At 32.9% G+C, this 22,384-nt stretch overlaps 1 protein-coding gene and 1 non-coding gene across 2 annotated transcripts in view; one reads left to right on the top strand and one right to left on the bottom strand.

The window, feature by feature from the left end:
* The window catches only part of LOC145245858 (transcription factor 21-like), a 78,933-nt gene that overhangs the window by 9,894 nt on the left and 46,655 nt on the right, over positions 1-22,384 (bottom strand). The gene's annotated exons all lie outside the window — the stretch shown is intronic.
* Trnal-uaa (transfer RNA leucine (anticodon UAA)) lies at positions 14,848-14,930 on the top strand. Its single transcript has one exon. It is a non-coding gene; the product is annotated as a tRNA-Leu (tRNA).

Raw genomic sequence — 22,384 nt, forward strand, 5'->3', positions numbered from 1 at the left:
CCGAAAACCATTTCAAGTCGTCATTTAAAAGAAAATTGAGGAGGTGGAGTGGACCTAATCTAAAAATTTACCAATAATTTTTAATCCCGTACGCCTCCCGATACATTGCTTCGTCAACATGCGACCATTTTATATCTCCCGAAGACACTTCCGTATTTAGAAAAAAAAAAAAAAATAAATAAATAAAAAGTGACCGATTTACCGTGGTAAATGTTGAAATGATTTTTTTTTTTTTCAATTATTTTTCATAATCTGGTTAGTGTTCAATCAATAATAATCCAGTGAAAAATTTCAAACAACCTATCAGTATAGAAACTCCACCACGTAAGTAAATAAATAAAAAATGTTACGTGCGTATGCGTAGCAGTATCAGAATTTTTGTAGGAATTTTTGACACCCCTAACACGAAACTGCGAATACAATATAAACATCTCGGAATTTCTCCGTTAAAAGTGGGTTATTTATTTTATTTATGGATTATAATTCCAAAATAAACTATTACAGTTGTTTTAAAAGTAATAGAAATATTTTTTTTTTAAAACATTAATGAATTTTCCGAACTCAATATTTTTCAATTTTTAAACTCAATATTTTTCAATTTTTAAACTCAATATTTTTCAATTTTTAAATTTTAAAAATCTATCAAAATTTTTCTATTGATTCTATTTTTACGATATTTTCAGGGTCAATGTGAAATTTTATGTTCTTTCCAATAAATGAATATAATATTTTAGACAAACGTTTTTTTTTTTAAATTCACGAATTTTTAAGTGTCTATTAAAAAGTAAATACTTAATTTAGTAACCCGAAAGTAAATATTTAATTTACTCACAAATTGAAGAGAAAAGGTCAATACATAATATATTCAAATTTAAAAAAAAAACATAGTGTTCTTTTAGAATTTTACCTGTAAAGTTTGAAGTTTAAAACCTTTTCTTTTAAACCACGTTATTTGTTTTTTCTTTTTTTTTTAATGGAACCTTGGTCCTTGCTCCTTTAATTGACAAAAAAATTAGGGCTTGAATTACATTTTTCGAGGAGTTATAAGCTTGGAAAGACAGGGGGTCGAATAATTCACGCCTCCCATTTTGTAAATGTCTAATAATAATTAATTTAGAACCCGATAAGTACATAATTATTTACTCACAAATTGAAGAGAAAAGGTCAATACATAACATAATATATTCAAATTTAAAACAAAAAAAACATAGTGTTCTTTTAGAATTTTACCTGTAAAGTCCGAAGTTTAAAACCTTTTTAAAAAAGCACGTTTTTTTAAATTTTTTTTTTAATGAAATCTTGGTCCTTGCTCCTTTAATTGAACAAAAAAATTAGGGCTTGAATTGCATTTTTCGAGGAGTTATAAGCTTGGAAAGATGGGGTGGAATTATTTGCTATTTTCACGAAATTTCTGACACTGCTACTAGGGGGGTACTAAGGGAACGACCATTAAATAATTCTGCGGGTCGCCATGGAACTCAACGCCCAAGGAGTATCAAAATAGTTTTCATGATCTGAAGAAATTTTTTTTTCCGAAAAGTGGGTGATCACTTTTCCATCTAAATTTAACTTAAAATGAGCACCCACTTTCTGGCCACCTGAGGAAGGGGCATTTATTTTCGTGTTTATTGGCTTAAAAGTTTTTTTTACAAGGCAGTTTGGTACGCGAATGCATATTTAACAGTTTTCGTTTATGCTCACGCATAGCATAAACAAAGGCTACGTCTGTGAAATGGAAAATAGTCCCAGAGTTCAGGGGTTAATACCATGCAAAAGAAATCAAACAAAAAGACTTTTAAGCCAAGAAACACACATAAAGAAAAAAAAAATAGCATCCATTTTTTTTCTATCGAATTCATTTGCTGTTTTTATTGAAAACTATTTTCCCCCGGATTTTTGATATAATTTTCCATTAAGGGCTGTGTGTCTCACGTTCGTAAATAACATTTTTTTTGTAGATTTTGGTGTGTTAAAAACGAATCTGCAAACCGTTTCCGTCACAAAAAAAATAGTTTTTATGATATGAAGAAATTACTTTTTCGAAAAAGTGGCGATCACTTTTCCATGTAAATTTAACTTAAAATGAGCACCCACTTTCTAGCCACCTGAGAGAGGGGGGATTTTTTCCCATGTTTATTGGCTAAACAGCTATCGTTTATGCTTACGCATAGCGTAAACGAAGGCTACGGCTGTTAAATGGAAAATAGTCCCAGAGTTCAGGGGTTATTACCATGCAAAAGAAATCAAACAAAAAACTTTTTAGCCAAGAAACAGAAAAATGCCCCTCTCTCAGGTGGCCAGAAAGTGGGTGCTCATTCTAAGTTAAATTTACATTGAAAAGTGATCACCCACTTTTCGAAAAAGTAATTTCATGAATGTCATGAAAACTTTTTTTTTGCTACGTAAACGGTTTGCAGATTCGTTTTTAGCACACCGAAATCTACAATAAAATATTTGTAGGTTGTAGTTTGCTTGAAGCATTGTTGAAGAAAATTATAAGGTAAAATTAAAAGCCAAGAACAATGCGAGATTTTTTTTTTTATATAGAGTAAAATTAAATGCAAACAAAAGAAATAAAGTTCTTTTTTTTGTTGTTTGTTTTTTCTTTTTCACACAAATTTTAACTCTAAACAACAGTAATTTTTTTTTCCTGTTGTATTCAATGGTGATATAAATCTCAATATATTTCAGACTTATTAGTCCATTTTCAAGAGAAGACAGCGGAAGAGTGTTCAAAATTGGAAAAGTAGCCGCAGAGTTTGCCACGTGATACCGCGAAATATAGAACAAAAAATGACGTTAGGAGAACGTTAAAATAAATCAGTTGATGTTTGAAATACTTGTTGCGTTTGTGAATCAAGGGAGATGACTATTCAAGCAAGGTTTTTTTTTTTTTTTTTTTTTTTTAATTATTGTTTTTCTTATGTTTTAAACTTATATTATAAAAGCGGAGCTCAATTCCAGTCTATTGTTTAGTGTGGGAGTATTTTTTGAAATAATTAAAGATTCGAGGATACGAAGTTGACCTACGTTTCTTGAAGAAGCAAGAATGTTGATGTGAAAATCTGGTTCTGAATTAATGCAAGTGCGAATATGTTTATAGAACGACGAAGCAGTAGTGTTTAAGTGCTCTTTAATGCGGTGATGAAGCAATCTGGTAGTGCTTCCGATGTAAGATGCACTGCATTTAGCGCATTGTAGGTCGTAAACAACGTGGTTCTTAAAGCATAAACCTGTGTGTGATATTGGGCAATTAGAGAGTGAACAAGGGGAAGGTGTATGCGATGGATGTTTTCGGTTGAGCTGTTGTCTTAAAGTAGATCCAGTGTGGATGAGTTGAATGTTGAGCCCCTCGCTGCGGATGGCTTTTCGGATTGAAGATGAGATTTTGTCACTGAGGAAGGGTAGTTTTAGAAAACAATTGTTAGAGAAGGGTCGGGTGTTGCGTTTTTTCTTTTTAAGTGAGGATAGGATCGTATTAGGATAGCCGTTTAGTGAGAGGGTCTGTAGGAAATTGTTAGTGTGTGTATGTTTGTCGGAGATGTTAGTGCATTTGTCTTGTATGCGTGAGATTTCGGCATGTGCGTAGTTTAGTTTGTCCTTGAGAGGTAGCGCAGATTTGAAATGTACGAAGAGGCGTTTGCTGGCGGGTTTTCTGTAGAATTCAGTGCATATGGCACCATTTTTTTTAATTTTTATTTTAAAATCAAGTAGAGAAAGAGATTCCGAAGAGTCTGGGTGTTCTATAGTAAATTTTAAGTTTGGGTCTGCGTTATTGAATTTGTGGAAAATGTTAATAGCTTCTTCGCGGGAGTATGTGATAATTAAAATGTCATCGATATATCTAGTAAAAAGGAGATAAGAATAGCAGGTACTAAGGGTGTGTCTTTCGAGTTTGTCCATATAAGCAATGGCAAGAATACCGGATAGACTGGAGCCCATGAGTAGTCCAGATACTTGTTTGAACGTGTTCTGTAGGAAAGTAAAGTAAGTGTTGTCTACTATAATACGGAGGAGTTGTAAGAGATCTCCTGGAGTAATTCCGAAGCATTGTGGGTTTTTAGATGCTATAATGTCTGCCATGAGATTAATGGCTGGATGTGCAGGAATGGAGGTGTATAAAGAAACGACGTCTAGGCTAAATGGGTATCTGTATAGTTTGAGTAGATGGTGTGGTAGATCGTTGAGTCTGTTAATTACTTGGTTGGAACTACTAACATGGGCTGGGAAGGTAGAGAGTAGAGGTTTAAGTAGGCGGGATATTAACCAAGAGATTTTATAAAGGGGACCGTTAACGCTTGAAACAATGGGTCTGATCTGTGTGTGTGTGCTATTTTTATGGGTTTTAATAAGGTGATAAAAGGTAGGTAATTTGCTGTATTTAGTAATAAAATTTAGTCTGTGTTGTTTTGGGAGATTTCTTTTAAAACAAATTTGAGACCATGTCTTGTTAATGTTGTTCTCAATACGAGCAGCAGTGATATTATGTGCAGGGGTGTAAAGGTCGGTATTGGAAAGATGCTCTATAGCAAGGTTGTTATAAGATTCCTGTGATATAACGCAAAATTCTCTGCCCTTATCAGAGGGTAAGTAAACTAAATCTTTGTCTTTAAGGGATTTAAGGGTGAGGTATTGGTTCCTGGTAAGATTGGGGGTAATATGGTGTTGTTCGCGTTCAAGTATTCTGAGGATTTTATGCTTTAACCTTGAAAGTTTTAGATCTAGTGGAATATTATTAGGAGGTGGGTATAAAGGGTGATCAAGCTGAAAAACAGGAAAAGAGGTGTTGTGATTACCTGAGAGGTTGAGGGGGGTGTCCTTGTTATCGTGCGGGGCAAAAGCGTGCAGCCATTTAAGGTGGTAAGCAGTTCTGCAGAACTGCGTTTCTATGTTGAGTTTAGCTTTATCCGTCAGTTTCATTGTCCGTCAGTTTCATTGTCCGTCAGTTTCATCACTAACTCTCTTTCCACAACTGAAACGGATCTCCTTTCACTTGGCCCTAAGTTTATCACCACAATGAAACTGACGGATAAAGCTAAACTCAACATAGAAACGCAGTTCTGCAGAACTGCTTACCACCTTAAATGGCTGCACGCTTTTGCCCCGCACGATAACAAGGACACCCCCCTCAACCTCTCAGGTAATCACAACACCTCTTTTCCTGTTTTTCAGCTTGATCACCCTTTATACCCACCTCCTAATAATATTCCACTAGATCTAAAACTTTCAAGGTTAAAGCATAAAATCCTCAGAATACTTGAACGCGAACAACACCATATTACCCCCAATCTTACCAGGAACCAATACCTCACCCTTAAATCCCTTCAAGACAAAGATTTAGTTTACTTACCCTCTGATAAGGGCAGAGAATTTTGCGTTATATCACAGGAATCTTATAACAACCTTGCTATAGAGCATCTTTCCAATACCGACCTTTACATCCCAGCACATAATATCACTGCTGCTCGTATTGAGAACAACATTAACAAGACATGGTCTCAAATTTGTTTTAAAAGAAATCTCCCAAAACAACACAGACTAAATTTTATTACTAAATACAGCAAATTACCTACCTTTTATCACCTTATTAAAACCCATAAAAATAGCACACACACACAGATCAGACCCATTGTTTCAAGCGTTAACGGTCCCCTTTATAAAATCTCTTGGTTAATATCCCGCCTACTTAAACCTCTACTCTCTACCTTCCCAGCCCATGTTAGTAGTTCCAACCAAGTAATTAACAGACTCAACGATCTACCACACCATCTACTCAAACTATACAGATACCCATTTAGCCTAGACGTCGTTTCTTTATACACCTCCATTCCTGCACATCCAGCCATTAATCTCATGGCAGACATTATAGCATCTAAAAACCCACAATGCTTCGGAATTACTCCAGGAGATCTCTTACAACTCCTCCGTATTATAGTAGACAACACTTACTTTACTTTCCTACAGAACACGTTCAAACAAGTATCTGGACTACTCATGGGCTCCAGTCTATCCGGTATTCTTGCCATTGCTTATATGGACAAACTCGAAAGACACACCCTTAGTACCTGCTATTCTTATCTCCTTTTTACTAGATATATCGATGACATTTTAATTATCACATACTCCCGCGAAGAAGCTATTAACATTTTCCACAAATTCAATAACGCAGACCCAAACTTAAAATTTACTATAGAACACCCAGACTCTTCGGAATCTCTTTCTCTACTTGATTTTAAAATAAAAATTAAAAAAAATGGTGCCATATGCACTGAATTCTACAGAAAACCCGCCAGCAAACGCCTCTTCGTACATTTCAAATCTGCGCTACCTCTCAAGGACAAACTAAACTACGCACATGCCGAAATCTCACGCATACAAGACAAATGCACTAACATCTCCGACAAACATACACACACTAACAATTTCCTACAGACCCTCTCACTAAACGGCTATCCTAATACGATCCTATCCTCACTTAAAAAGAAAAAACGCAACACCCGACCCTTCTCTAACAATTGTTTTCTAAAACTACCCTTCCTCAGTGACAAAATCTCATCTTCAATCCGAAAAGCCATCCGCAGCGAGGGGCTCAACATTCAACTCATCCACACTGGATCTACTTTAAGACAACAGCTCAACCGAAAACATCCATCGCATACACCTTCCCCTTGTTCACTCTCTAATTGCCCAATATCACACACAGGTTTATGCTTTAAGAACCACGTTGTTTACGACCTACAATGCGCTAAATGCAGTGCATCTTACATCGGAAGCACTACCAGATTGCTTCATCACCGCATTAAAGAGCACTTAAACACTACTGCTTCGTCGTTCTATAAACATATTCGCACTTGCATTAATTCAGAACCAGATTTTCACATCAACATTCTTGCTTCTTCAAGAAACGTAGGTCAACTTCGTATCCTCGAATCTTTAATTATTTCAAAAAATACTCCCACACTAAACAATAGACTGGAATTGAGCTCCGCTTTTATAATATAAGTTTAAAACATAAGAAAAACAATAATTAAAAAAAAAAAAAAAACCTTGCTTGAATAGTCATCTCCCTTGATTCACAAACGCAACAAGTATTTCAAACATCAACTGATTTATTTTAACGTTCTCCTAACGTCATTTTTTGTTCTATATTTCGCGGTATTACGTGGCAAACTCTGCGGCTACTTTTCCAATTTTGAACACTCTTCCGCTGTCTTCTCTTGAAAATGGACTAATAAGTCTGAAATATATTGAGATTTATATCACCATTGAATACAACAGAAAAAAAAAATTACTGTTGTTTAGAGTTAAAATTTGTGTGAAAAAGAAAAAACAAACAACAAAAAAAAGAACTTTATTTCTTTTGTTTGCATTTAATTTTACTCTATATAAAAAAAAAAAAATCTCGCATTGTTCTTGGCTTTTAATTTTACCTTATGATAAAATATTTCGTTATATATGAACGTGAAACGGGCCTTAAAGTAAAATAATACCGGATTTTTTTGAGCAGATTTGCCGTTTAGTTGTACAAATATCCTCACACCAGGTAATCACTAAAAGGGATTTTTAAAAGTCGTCACCTGTATCGAGCAAAAGTTTAAAACCACCGATTATATGCCAGCCTACATCATGGTAACATATATTGAGTGAGTTCCTAACAGTATGTTTAGTTTAAACTCATTTTCCCAAAATTTCCCCAAGCTTAACATGTTCGATACAGTCTGCCGCCATTTGTATTTTTCAGATATACCGATAAACATTGAATGTTTTTGAACCGATTATACATTACATAAAAACACTAAAATCTTATCCAGTTAGGTAGAACACTTACTTTTCTTGCCTTTGATAACATTTATTTGTTATATATTTATTTTTTGACAACTTCTTTGTATCTGTGTTTAGTAATATAAACCCTTTTCATTTAATGTAACGTTTAGTCGGCTCGAAAAACAGTGTTTATTGGTGTATTTGAAAGCTACAAATGGTGGTGGACACTGTTGATTACTTTAAGTTAGAGAAAGTGAGTTAAAACTAAAAAAACTATACAAAATACTGTCAGAAACCTATCCATTATGCCAGCCTATGTCATGGTAACATATGTTCGGTGAGTTTCAGACACTGTTTTGTATAGTTTTTAGTTTTCAACTTACTTTCCCAAACTTAACGTATTCAACAGAATTCGCGACCATTTCTGTTTTTTGAGCCAATTAAACATTTTACATTACATAAAAACACTAAACAATTATCCAATTAGGTAGAAACGTAAATTACCTTACCTTTGCTTTCATTTATTTGTTTTTGAACGACTTTTTCGAATCTGTGTATAGTAACCCCCCTCCCCCACCATCAACCAAATATTAATTACTAAATCACATTTTTTAAAACAAAAAAAAAAGCATTTAGCGTTTCAACATTTTTGCTACGTTCGGCTTCATCCACTGATTGTTGGTCAAGTCCAAAACATGAATGATTGACAGAAACTCTCGAGGATCCAGATCAAATTCTGCAAGAGCACCATTTTTTTCAGTTTCGCCTTCTTTTTCACTTTTTGCAGTGGATTGCTGTACTAATATAAGAAACATGCATTTTCTCTTTTATTAAATTTTTCCATTACACCAAACTTTGCCACTGCAACGCGTGGCAGGGTACAGCTAGTATATGTATATATATATATATGTATATATGTATATATATATATGTATATATATATATATGTATATATATATATGTATATATATATATGTATATATATATATGTATATATATATATGTATATATATATGTATATATATATGTATATATATATGTATATATATATATGTATATATATATATATGTATATATATATATATGTATATATATATATGTATATATATATGTATATATATATATGTATATATATATATGTATACATATATGTATACATATATATATGTATATATATATGTATATATATATATATGTATATATATATGTATATATATATGTATATATATATGTATATATATATGTATATATATATGTATATATATATGTATATATATATGTATATATGTGTATATATGTATATATATATGTATATATATATGTATATATATATATGTATATATATATGTATATATATATGTATATATATATATGTATATATATATATATATATATACATATATATACTGCTATAAATTTTACACTTCTTGGCTTAACGTTCACAAGGAACATGAGCTGGAACAGATACATTGAGAGCACTGCCAAGGCCGCTGTAAAGAAGGTGGGCTCTCTCTACCGTGCTAGAACGCTACTTATGTCTGAACGTATCATGTACCTCTATAAGTATATATGGTATACATGTATGAAGTATTGTTGTCACATTTGGGCTGGTGCATCTGTTCTAGTCTCTCACTCCTGGACAGGATTCAAAAGAGAGTTGCCAACCTGATAGGCCCTGAACTGTCATCTATGCTTCAGCCTCTGTCCTATCGACGAAATGTTGCATCCCTCTGTCTGTTCTACAATTATTTTAATGGTGAATGCTCTGACGAACTGCAAGCACTTTTACCCCTCGACGTAAATACCCCCGACATACACGACAAGCAGCTAAATTCCACCCTTGCACAGTAGAGATCCCTAGGTGTAAGAAAGCCTTCTACTCTAATAGTTTCTTCCCTAGAACATCTAGGATTTGGAACTCCCTTCCGGGATTCTGTTTTCCCAACTGTACTGACATGCAGAAGTTCAAGTGTAATGTGACCAAACATCTTGCCTTCTTAATATCCCTGCAACTTACGTTCCTGATAGCAGCCCCCTATTTCAAAATGGCACTGTGCCTTGTTCGGGGTGAAAATTGAATTTAAAAAAAAATTAAAATAAAAAAAATTCAAGCGATCGTTTATTTTTATTCTAATTCAGAGAACAATAAACGGACTTTTTCTTGCAGTATATTAAGATTAAGAAATTTTTCTTGATTTCAAAATGTTAAATATATTTTTCTCGATTTCTCAGCCTAAATGTTGATATGCTGAGCTCTGTGAGAATGACAATCAAACTAACATTCCGTACTATTATCGTATTATCGTTTTAACATCCACGAAGGCTTAGTCTCTTTTGCCCACTCAACGCTTTCGACGTGATTGTCGTCATCACGATCGTCATTGTCGCTATCCAAGGAGTGGGACTGGGACGGATCTGGTTTGACTCCGTGTGTGTGTGTGTGTGTGTGTGTGTGTGTGGTGTGTGTGTGTGTGTGTGTGTGTGTGTGTGTGTATGTGTGTGTGTGTGTGTGTGTGTATGTGTGTGTGTGTGTGTGTTTGATTGGAGGGAGGGACTGCGTCTCTCCTTCACTGTATCTTGTCCACTCGTCACTCGGAGAGGACCGGGTTATCAGCGGTTCATATCGCACATCTGATGTCAACGAAGCAACGACGTTTTGTGAGGTCTCCCAAGCCTGTACGCCCAAAAGGAACGTCATCACAGTTTCCCCGTCTTTAGTGAACGTTACACAATCCGTCTTCCTGGTATTTCTATAATTTCTTTTTTGAAAAAAAAAAGAAAAAAAAAAGAGACACATCAACTCTGCGACTTATCTTTGCCAGGCTTACGTTTGAAATGCCATTCTTGTCTCTCGTTTAAGCTTATGCTTGAAAAAGCATTATATAAAGACACGCTCATGCATTTTCCACCTATATATTCACCACAAAAGATACACTATCGCTGAGACGTAAGGTGATACTTGAATTAGTGATCAGATTTATAGGGGCATCCTGAAGGGAAAATTGTGCAACGAGATGCTTGTTCACGTTACATTTACGCTTCTGCTGAATATGTGGGTAAAGTTGAACCTGGTCAGTACTAAATGGGTGACCATTAGGGACTTACAGATGACGTATGTGCTCTCCGCTTATCTCGGCATTGTTTCCAGTTGTCCTGGACTTTCCTTGTCACTGGACTAAAATAGTTCCGATTCAGGAGATGTGGTTGATGATTGCGCAACCCTTGCCTCACAATTACATGCGCAGCTGCCCCTACAGGGGGTGTCCTTTGTCTTTTAAGACTGAACTTAAGCATCGATTGATGTTTAGATTACTTACATAGATTGGGAGATGAATGATGATGAATACTAGGAAAGAATTGAAAATCTCCACATGCCACACACCTAGAAGACAGCAATGATAAAACCATCGTCCATGGAATGTGAGGACTAAAGGACAAAATCGGGGAGAGGGCAGGAGTTATGAGACTGCCATAATTAAATTCGTGATCCACTTTCTACTCTCTATGACATGTGGGAAACTTCTTAGTCGGTACATGCTAGTATTGGGACAATTAATCGGAACCGGAATGGGGAATCGGAAAAAAATTGTACATATTTTCCGATTCTTTTTTTACTTACAAAACTTAATTTTCCATTGTTGTTACTAATGATAAAATGATTACTATTTATTACCACACATAAAACTAAAATGTCTCGATCAAATTCCTCTACGTGTATTTTTACGTTTGCGAAAATATATGCACATATTACATGAGTTTTACGGTAATCAGAAATTTAAAAAAAAAAAAAAAAAAAAAAAAGAAAATATTTAAAAAAAGAAAATCTAAAGATAAACATTTGGAGATTTAAAAAGAATCAAAATCGGGAATTTAGAACTTAATCGCCAATTGTATCGGGATTGGGAAAATGTTGGATTCATCCCAGCACTAGCAAATACTATAAAGTAAAAAAAAAAAAAAAAAAAAAAACTATTTCAAAGGTGCAAAAAATTAAAAATATATATATATATCTTTGACATGTCCGCAGTTTATAATTTAAATAAATAAATAAAATCAAAGTAGTAGTAGTTGTGATCCAACGGATCACGGGTACGTCACAAAACTTATCCGAGGCCCCACCATGGAAATCAGGCGAGTTCTTAGAGGTTGACACACACACAGCAAAAAAATTGTCTGTCTAGGCAATCTTTTCTTTTGTTTGTATGTTAAACCGAAGTTTCGGAAATTTCATGTTAAATGTTTACGTTTCAACATCTACATATATATATATATATATATATATATATATATATATATATATATATATATATCCACCGCCCTTCCTTATAGAATTCCAACCATCTCACTCCTGAAACATACATAGAACATCCCTTCAAAATTAAATGGTGATATCCTCTTCCTTTCCTGTTTTCCACACAAGAGAGGTTGATAGTCTTTCTCTGCTCCATCATTATTAGCATGATGGATGCTCGACAGAGCTCCACTATCTGATCTCATCCTGTAAAACATCCACAACAAAAACTCGTCAAGCTACAACAACTGTAAATAATTTTCTCCCTCTGTGTACCTAAAACTAAACGGAGCAAAGTTTCTTCACCCCCCCAAAAAAAAACTATTCGTCTGCGGAACACGGTACTACGGGGTTGCTTCCCAGCTGATTACAGAGTGGTCGATTTCAAGTCCAATGCTAGCAAGTTCTTGTCGAGCGGTCCTCTTAAAAATCAAATTCTGCCCAGTTTAAACCATCGTTACCAATCCTCACGATGTTGTCTCAAGTTAGAACTGGCAAATTCATTAACTTTTATTCAATAATGGATTCTAGTTCTTCGTAATCGTTAGAACATAAAAAAAAAAATCTTTGGATTTCAGAATTTTAGTTTCGATGTTTGTGCATTATTTTATTTTATTTATTTATTTTTTTTAATCATGTTCATCTCTTACGAGGCATATCGCCACTTGAACGTAAGGGGCTACTATTTGGGACCATGCCTAGGAAAGTTTAACAAGATGTTGGTTTACATTACATTTAAACTTCTGCGTATCAGTACGGTCAGGGATGCAGGAAGGGAATTCTAAAGTCTAGCCGTTCCAAGAAGAAATAATAATAAATAATAAATAATAAATAATAATAAATAATAATAATAAATAATAAATAATAAATAATAATAAATAATAATAATAAATAATAAATAATAAATAATAATAATAATAATAATAAATAATAAATAATAATAAATAATAAATAATAATAAATAATAATAATAAATAATAAATAATAAATAATAATAAATAATAATAATAAATAATAAATAATAAATAATAATAAATAATAATAATAAATAATAAATAATAAATAATAATAAATAATAATAATAAATAATAATAATAAATAATAATAATAAATAATAATAATAAATAATAATAATAAATAATAAATAATAATAAATAATAATAATAAATAATAAATAATAAATAATAAATAATAATAAATAATAATAATAAATAATAAATAATAATAAATAATAATAATAAATAATAAATAATAAATAATAATAAATAATAATAATAAATAATAAATAATAATAAATAATAAATAATAATAAATAATAATAATAATATTAATAATAATAATAATAATAATAACAATTATAATAATAATAATAATAATTATAATAATAATAATAATTATAATAATAATAATAATTATAATAATAATAATAATTATAATAATACTAATAATAATAATAATAATAATAATAATAATAATAATAAAGACTTTCTGGTATTTAGAGACCTCAACAGTGAAGGGGTGCGATTTTGTTGCTAAGCTGGTTTGTCGGCGATATATACGTCGAGGGGGCACAAGTGCAACGAGTTCATCAGAGCATATTCCATTAAAATACTTCTAAAATAAACACAGAGATGCAACATTGCGGTAATGGGACAGGGGTTAGGGCCTATTTGATAAAATGGGACCTATTAGACTGAAGACTCTTTGGACCCTATCCAAAAGAGAGACTAGTGGTAGATCAACCAGCCCAGATGCATGGGTGGCGGTCGAGAAGTAAGATTAAATTTGCTAAACTTAGCTTTTATTAGAGATAAGAGGCCCATAATCTTAAACTAAAGTGGTTCTTCCTTATTGTAGCGAAAGTGGAAAATTAAAATATTGAATTTCAAGGGAAACCAATGGTATCTACTGATTTATCATGTCGCAGTAACGAAAACATCGAAAAATTACGAAAAAGAAAAGTTAGGAAATTAATTATTAAAGAAAATAATAACTTTAGCTTACATGTAAGGTTCTTTTGCGTTTCCCTTGTGTTTACGTCACATGTCACGTGATAAAACAAACATGGCCGGAATATTTTTCGTTGAATCATGGAAATACATGTTTTATGTAACATTCAAGAAATGTTTAAATAATTGTGACGTGACAATTAGGTAGATAACATTGCTTATTGTTGAAATTGACAAAATTGTAAATAGTTATTATTGTTTTTTTTTTTTTTTGTTTTTTTTAACGAAAAAAAATTTTTTTTATTGTCCCAAATTCCTTCTATATCAAAAATCAAAAATAAAGAAAGGTCTGTATGATATGCGTACTCGTAACGGAAAGAAATTTCATATTCGAAAAATCACGTAAGTTCATCAAGTAGATTTCTCTTTCAGCAAGAAAATACAAATTTTATGGCTAACCGAGAAGCGACTGTCTCGCGATGCAATTCTGAAAACAGTTTAAACAGTAAGGGATATAACTCAACATAGTTACAACTTGCGAGAAGTTAATTCTACTGCGCAGTTAATTATTTATTGTTTTTAATTTTTGTTTACGAGTTCTTGGCTATTAACGGGTGTGAAAATTAAAATTAAAAGTCCAATATTATGGTGTTATTGTGCTCCTGAACTAGTAAAAAAAGAAAAAAAAATCCAGCAAATTTAATACCTCTCTTACTTCGTGATAATCCTCAATAATCTCGAGTTACACACAAAGCAAATAACTGACACGAGTATGATAAACTAGGTCAAGATGATAACTGAAACTATAACGAGAATAGCTACCGCTGATGGTAACAGATGTGAAGCACGATGGCCGAGTGGTTAAGGCGTTGGACTTAAGTTCCAATGGACGAATGTCCGCGTGGGTTCGAACCCCACTCGTGCTAAACAATTTTGTTTTTAATTTATATTATTTTGTTTTCAGGTTATATATTTGCAGCTACGTAGGGATTAATTGTGAGGATATATGTAATCTCTCTGCATCCCCCTCTCTCTCTCATCCATATATATGTGTGTGTGTGTGTGTGTGTGTGTGTGTATATATATATATATATATATATATATATAAAATTATATAAATGCAACTTTGTCTGTGTGTGTAAGTTTGTTCCTTATAGACTCCGAAACGGTAGAACAGATTTTCGTTAAAATTTACAGAATTTAAGTGCATAACTCTGGAAGTGATCTTAGTTAAGTTTTGTCTCAGAATACCCCCGATAATTACCGATAATCGAAACCAGTATTTTAATTTATCTATCATCAGCAAAGCCATTTTTTACATGTCGGTTCTTAGCAACAATCATAGAACAACAGGCCGTAAAAATTCTACTATGGGTAAGTGTATAGCGTGTTTTTTTTAATTTTTTATTTTTTTGCATGACAGGGTCTGTAGGTTCAAACTCCGCACGTAAATTTCTTATTTTCTTTTTCATTGACGGCAAAGAATTTTATAAGACTTGAAAATTTACATGTTTTTTAGCAGTACAACAGCAGTGAACGTCCATTGAACAAGGCAACTGATCTTGAATTGCATAACAGTCTACTCACATATTTAGTGAAAATGTGAGTCAGAGGTTTCTTATATGTCGATTTAACCAAACATAGGCTCCAAAAACCGAGCACAAGTTGTATGCCCGGCAACATAAGATGAGGAATTTTTCGACACAGTTGACTAATTGCAGAACTATAGAGCGAACAATCACATAAATTCTTACAACCAATAGAAAGTCGATGTTGATCCTGTCGTTTCTTTTGCATACGGTTTAAGAAATCATACCCCCCCCCAAAAAAAAACTCGCCAAAGTAGTTGATTTTAGTTGGAAGAATAGCTGCTAAGGGGACAAATCAGAGAATTTGGATTGTTGCTTGCACGTTGCATCCACTTTTGTGGAGGCTACATTGATCAGTAAGGTGTCAATATAATAGAAATTTACTAAAATAATTTTAGGATTACAAAAAAAAAAAAAAAAAAAAAAAGGAGAAAATATTTGAATTACCAAAGATGCAGATCAAAATAAGGATAAAAAAATCAAAGCAACTTCCGAACAAATAATAAAAAGTAATACTTCTGTGTGTGTGTGTGTGTGTGTGTGTGTGTGTGTGTCCGTGTGTATGTATATATGTTGTGTCAGGTCATGTCATATGCTACTGGTACCATGTAACCCAGTACTACCTGCCTCATGGTCGGGTCACCGGCGACTAAACTGGTTCCCCCACCAGACTTGTTTGGTGAGGAGGGCGGCTAGTCTCCCTGGAGGATTAAAAACAAAACCTTCCAAAGGGCGAATGAACTCTTTTTCTGAGTCAACGGCCAACTAGCACCGTGTATATTTGTGTGTGTGTGTGTGTGTGTGTATATGTGTATTGGGGTGGAGAGGGCTTCCGTAAGCCGTGGTGAAGGCAACCTCTCTAGGAGAAGCAAATCTCTGATTAAAAAAAACCATAAAGCGGGAGACCAGTACCCGCATTAAGCTGGTCTGCAGTTTAATTTGTTGCTGGCTATCTTGGTCTTGCTTGTTGCTGGATCTCAACATTTTGAACCGAAAGAGAGAGAGACTTAGCTGTCGTACAAAGCTAAGACTCTGTAACATCATCTTTGTATAGACACTCCCTCAGGCATTTGGGCTCATGGATTGTAAATGTCTGAGGGAGTGGCACTCGTCCGACAAGACGTTCTACCATAATATATATATATATATATATATATATATATATATATATATATACACATATATATATATTATCTTCTATCTTCTACTAATATATAAGAGTCACATAAGTTCCAAAATAACTAAGCCCATATTTGGCCAAATTTCACAAGTTAATTTATATATCTAGCAGTGTTCTTGTACAGAAATTCACTCAATAAGTATCGAAAATCGAAAAAAAAAAAAAATCAGATCTTTTTACAGAGGAATATTTTACGTTACACCGGCAAGAAGACAATAAAATTTCAGCAAATCATTTCTTCTTAAAAAAACAGATTTATTATGATCTGGAGATATAGCTTATAGTTAGAGCATTCGACTACAGATCGAATGATTCCCTGTTCAAGCCTGGGTGTACTTCACCATTTATTTTAATTTTTTCTTATTAATGAGTCCAATTTACGATAAAAAGGGGTACCATTTAGAATCGCCACAAATGATTTCTTCGTTTGAATGTTTTAAAAATAAACATTAATCAGAAGTGACTTTTCCAGGGCATGCATCGTTAAGCCCAAATATCAGCTGACGTGATATTGTAAACAAACACAGACAGATTCGATAAACGACATCATCATTATTTTTATTTTTTGTTGTGAATTAGTCTATGGGGTAAATTATTCTTCGTAATATATAAGCAATAGAAAATTAATTCTATAATAATACATACGCAATCTGCACAAAGTAAAATATCATATTTAAGCGTATTGTACGCCCGGGCAACGTAAGGCTGCCAGCTAGTATATATAATATATACAGTATTGTTTCGTTGTATCACAACTCACCAGTGCAGCTAGAGTAGCACCTTTTCCTAGCCGGGAATCGAACCTACAATCATCACGTTGATAGTCGGCAGTTCTACCCATCGGCTCATGGGATTGATGCTCGCAAATGACCTCAACAAATGTCCATTTTAAATAAACACTCGTCCACCGCTTTTACAGTGCTCGAACTGATTGTTTATTTACAAACAAACAAACAAGCAAACAAACAGCGAGCCTCGCTTTATAGCCTAATAAGTAGCGGGTGATATCTATTTACGACAGATTTTTACCCAAAGAGGGGGACTTAAGATATAGTCATCTACATATAGTACTGTTTCGTTGTGTAACAGATCATCAGTGTGGTGATTATATATATATATAAAAGGTACGGGCAAAAATGGGCGGATAAAGATCGGGGGACTTAGTTTTGAAAACCGATTCATCATATTTTTTTGTAGGTTTCCGACTACTTTTTGATTGTATTTAAAAAATTAGAGACTAAAGTTAATTTCTCAAAAGAAAAAAATATTTGTACACGTGAAAAAAAACAAAAAAAAACAAAGTTATGAAAAATGTTTTCACGGCGAGCTAACCAATTCAGCTAAATTTTGAAGTTAAATAAATTCATTGTAAAAATCCTTTAAAAGATAAATACAAGGTGACCCAAAAAAAACAAAAGCTAAATTGAGGCCATCTAGAACATACGCTGTAGAACGGGGGGGGGGCAAAGGCCAAAGACCCTAGTGTTTTGATGTGATGTTTTGAATCTAATAAACTAGTTATGACCAAAGTTTCATTTCATTCGGACAAAACACTAAGAAACGGGGCCTAATTAGAGTTGGTATTAGTTTTCTGGGTCTATTTCAAAGATAATTAGTAAAGTCCTAGGATATTAAATTAAATATTTGTTTGTACAAAAACTAGCTTAATTCGCTCTCAAAATTCAAGTAATTCTGACGCTCGCTAAAACACAACAAATAAAGGTTTGTGAACACGATCATACGGAAACCCAAAATTACAGCCAATCGAAACGCTGTTTCAAAATGAAGTCATAATAGTAAAAGGAGGTAGGGGTATGAAATTTCTTCTTTTTTTTCCAGACGTGCATCCGTACATTGTTCTAAGAGTAAAGCCTCCTAGTTTTAACTAAAAAAAGTTGTAGAACCGTGAAGACGAGAGTGGTACTATTGGAACGAGTAACCTTTTGTGCTCCAGATTTTCTTTTTTAAAATAGTCACCGCCATTCTCAATGCATTTTTGTCAGGAATTCAATGATGCATTTCTACTTGTGACGCATGTCCATGACAGGGGTTGCTTTCTTGGAGTCTCACACTATCAATATTTGCAACAGAGAGATGAAACTTTCAGATTATGAATGCATAAGTTCATGCACACTAACAATATAACTTACAATCCCCTCTGATCCATTCGAGTTGAATAAAAAATAGGCGACATTACTTTTGGAACGCCCCTTGTAATTTTAGCTTACGAGCTTTAAGTTCGGTGGGAATAATTTTCGATCTAGGAGGAGGGAGCTCTTATTGGTATATTTTTCTTTGTAGACGTCTTTGATGGCAGTTTCTTGTTTTTGATAACATTTTAAAACCACTTCCTTGACCTTCAAGTTAGGATCAAAGTATAGTATCTGGTCAGAGGAAGATAAATCTTTAATTTAGTCTCATCAGAGTGTCCCTTTTGGGGAGAGGCTGAATATCTTTCACATACAAAAAAATTGTATCTAACTTTGTCCTCGTGAATTCCCTTCCAGCTTCCTGCTTCTCCAACTGTGCTGACATGCAGAAGTTCAAGTGTAATGTAAACAGACATCTTGCTGCTCAACTCCCAACATAGTATCCCTTCAATGTATGTCCCAGATAGCCTCCCCCCCTACATAGAAGTGGCACTGTGCCTTATTTGGGTTGAAAATGCAATAACAAAACGAAGCAAACAAGTCTCCACAGATTTTTAATACTCTCCAGATCTTTCAATAATATCTGCAGGTTATTTTGCGTTATAGCAACAGCCGTTTGCCATTGGCTTCTTAATAGCAACAATTAATTATCATCCTAGTATTCAGGTCAATAAGACTCCCTAGGGTCCCAGTATTCTTTTTACAGGAGATCTGGTTAGTCCTTTCCTTCTTCTGTCCTTCTATCCTCCTTGTACATTCACGAATATTTTATGTGGCATCAGTCAATGCTGAGGCTTGAAAAAAAAAAAAAAAAAAGAGGAGGGGCACTTTATAAGATTTTCAGCAATTTCACTTTCCTCGGATTTACGTGGATTTACTTTTAACTTTTAGTTTTACTCCTGTTGCAGTTTTCATATAACCAGTTAGTGTTTGTGAAGGACTTGGCCAGGAAGGACCAAGAAGGGGGTGTTTAAACTTTCGTAGCAAAATTTTTACAAAATTTGTTTTGTTCGTTTCGTTATGTTTTTTTTTCTTTTTTTTTTTTGAGTAAAGTTCCCTTTCCTTCGTTTTTTTTAAAATTATAATTAGGGAAACCTGAAATTTGTAATTAATGCTCCTTGAATGTTTTTATAACGTGAAATATTTTGATTGATTTAGGAATTTTTACTTTGTCAAATTACTCAACCTGATTAATAAATGCAATTTTTGGGTTGCCCTAACTTTAATTGTTCATGTTTCATAGTTTGTTTTTGTTGACAATTTTTGCGACATTCTGGTTGCAAGTAAATACTTATAAATGTACGAAACAAAACGAAAAATGAACGAAAAGAAACGATACCAAAAGTTTCGTTTCGTTTTCATTTTAAAAAACTAAAATAAATTTTAAAAAAATATATTTTGAACGAAGCGGAACGAAATGAAACGAATTCAACCTTGCAAAATTCCCCGAAAAGTAGATACACTTTGAGGCGTTACTATAAAATGGCAGGCAGAATCGATTCGCAATCAAGATTGTTTGGATGAGTTTACCAGTTTGTATACATATATGAGAAAGGGTTTTACTTTACTAATTATCTTTGAAATAGAGCAAGAAAAATAATACTTATCTTTTAAAGGATTTTTGCAATTAATTTATTTAACTTCAAAATTTAGCTGAATTGGTTAGCTCGCCGTGAAAACATTTTTCATAACTTTTTTTTTTTTTTTCACGTGTACAAATATTTTTTCCCCCTTTGGGAAATTAACTTTAGTCTCTAATGTTTCAAATGCAATCAAGGGGTAGTCGGAAACCTTGAAAAAAAATAAAAAATAAATAAAAATTATGATAAATCGGCTTTCAAAACTATGTCCCCCGATCTTTATTCGGCCATTTTTGCCCGTACCTACCAACAACAGTCTTTTGAAGTACTCCAACATTGCAATGGATTCCAATTTTTTTTCGCCTCCTCCTCCACATCAACAACAACAACAACAACAACAACAACAACTAACGATAATGAAAACGGCTGAAATATTAAGGAAAACACTTGCATGCGGAGAATAATACAAGAATATATATATAACGAAGAAGCGTTACAGGGAATGAAGAACACCGAAGTTGCACATCTACAAGTTCTACACCCCCATCACGCATCTCCTCCCATTGTCTCATCACCGTTGCCCCCGATAGAAAAGTGATACCAAAGAGCCGAGAAAGGTCAAAGAGGATGGAAAGACCGATGAAAGAGCGCTGATCAGACATCCGCTGGACTAAGTGTATCAGAATTTTTGGGGAATTTTTGACACTCCCTAACACGAAACTGTGAATAAAATATTAAAAAAAAATCGTAATTTCTCTTTTAAAAGTTGGTTGTTTATTTTCTTTATGGAATATACTTCCAAAATAAACTATTAAAGTTGTATAAAAAGTAATAGAAATATTATTTTTTCTATTTTTTAAAAACAGTGTTTACAAAGTGCCGGCCAGCGCCAATGCAGCCATTTTTTATGTAATGAAATCAATTGAATTTTACGAGTTAAATATTTTTCAATTTTTAAACTTTAAAAATCTATCAAAATTTTTCTTTTGATTGAAATTTTACGATATTTTCAGGGTCAATGTGAAATTTTATGCTCTTTCCAAAAAACCGAATATAATATTTTAGACAAACGTTTTTTATACGCCCCCCCCATTTTGAAATGTCTATTAAAAAGTAAATGATTAATTTACTCACCAAAGTCTTATATATCACAAATTGAAGATAAAAGATCAGTAAATAATATATTCAAATTTAAAACAAAAAAGAAGTGTATTTTTAGAAATTTACCTGTAAACTCCGAAGTTTAAAACCTTTTTTTTGAAACAAGTTTTTTTGCTGTTTTTTTTTAAATGAAACGTTATAATCTTATATTGTACAGAAAGTTATTCTTATTTCATTCAATGTTTTTTTTTTGTTTAGATATTAAAAAAAAATTCACTCCATAAACTGAAAATTAAATATATTAAATCAAAAACTCGTGTATTTTTTGAGAAAAGAAAAATATTTCTTGAACTATTTTCTTTTTCATTTTTAAAGCCAAAAATTATAAATAAAATATGACTAGTTTTCAGGTATGGAGGCACAAATTTCTTTATGCGCAAAGGTAGACGGCTAACATGAACGTGTGGTTTTTACTTCCTTCTGTCCATCCGTAATTCAAAACAATAAAAACTATTTCCAGTTTAAAAAAAAAAAAAGTAAAATGTTTCATGATGGCGGGGTTTTCAAATAGGCGCTTAAAAATTATTTTATTTAAAAAATAAATGGATTTTAAAATATAAATATGGATAAATTCTTAACAATGAAGAATGCAACTACACATTGATTAGTAATTTTTTAAAGGTAAGTGTTTTTTTTATTTACATTTTTCATAAATCGACCTAAGTTAAATTTCGTTTATTTTCTTCAAATCTTTTAAAGAAAACCGATTAAAAAAAACAA

The sequence above is a fragment of the Euprymna scolopes genome, chromosome 23 (genome assembly GCF_053919585.1).
Source record: "Euprymna scolopes isolate OS-2025 chromosome 23, ASM5391958v1, whole genome shotgun sequence".
Classification (NCBI taxonomy): domain Eukaryota; kingdom Metazoa; phylum Mollusca; class Cephalopoda; order Sepiida; family Sepiolidae; genus Euprymna; species Euprymna scolopes.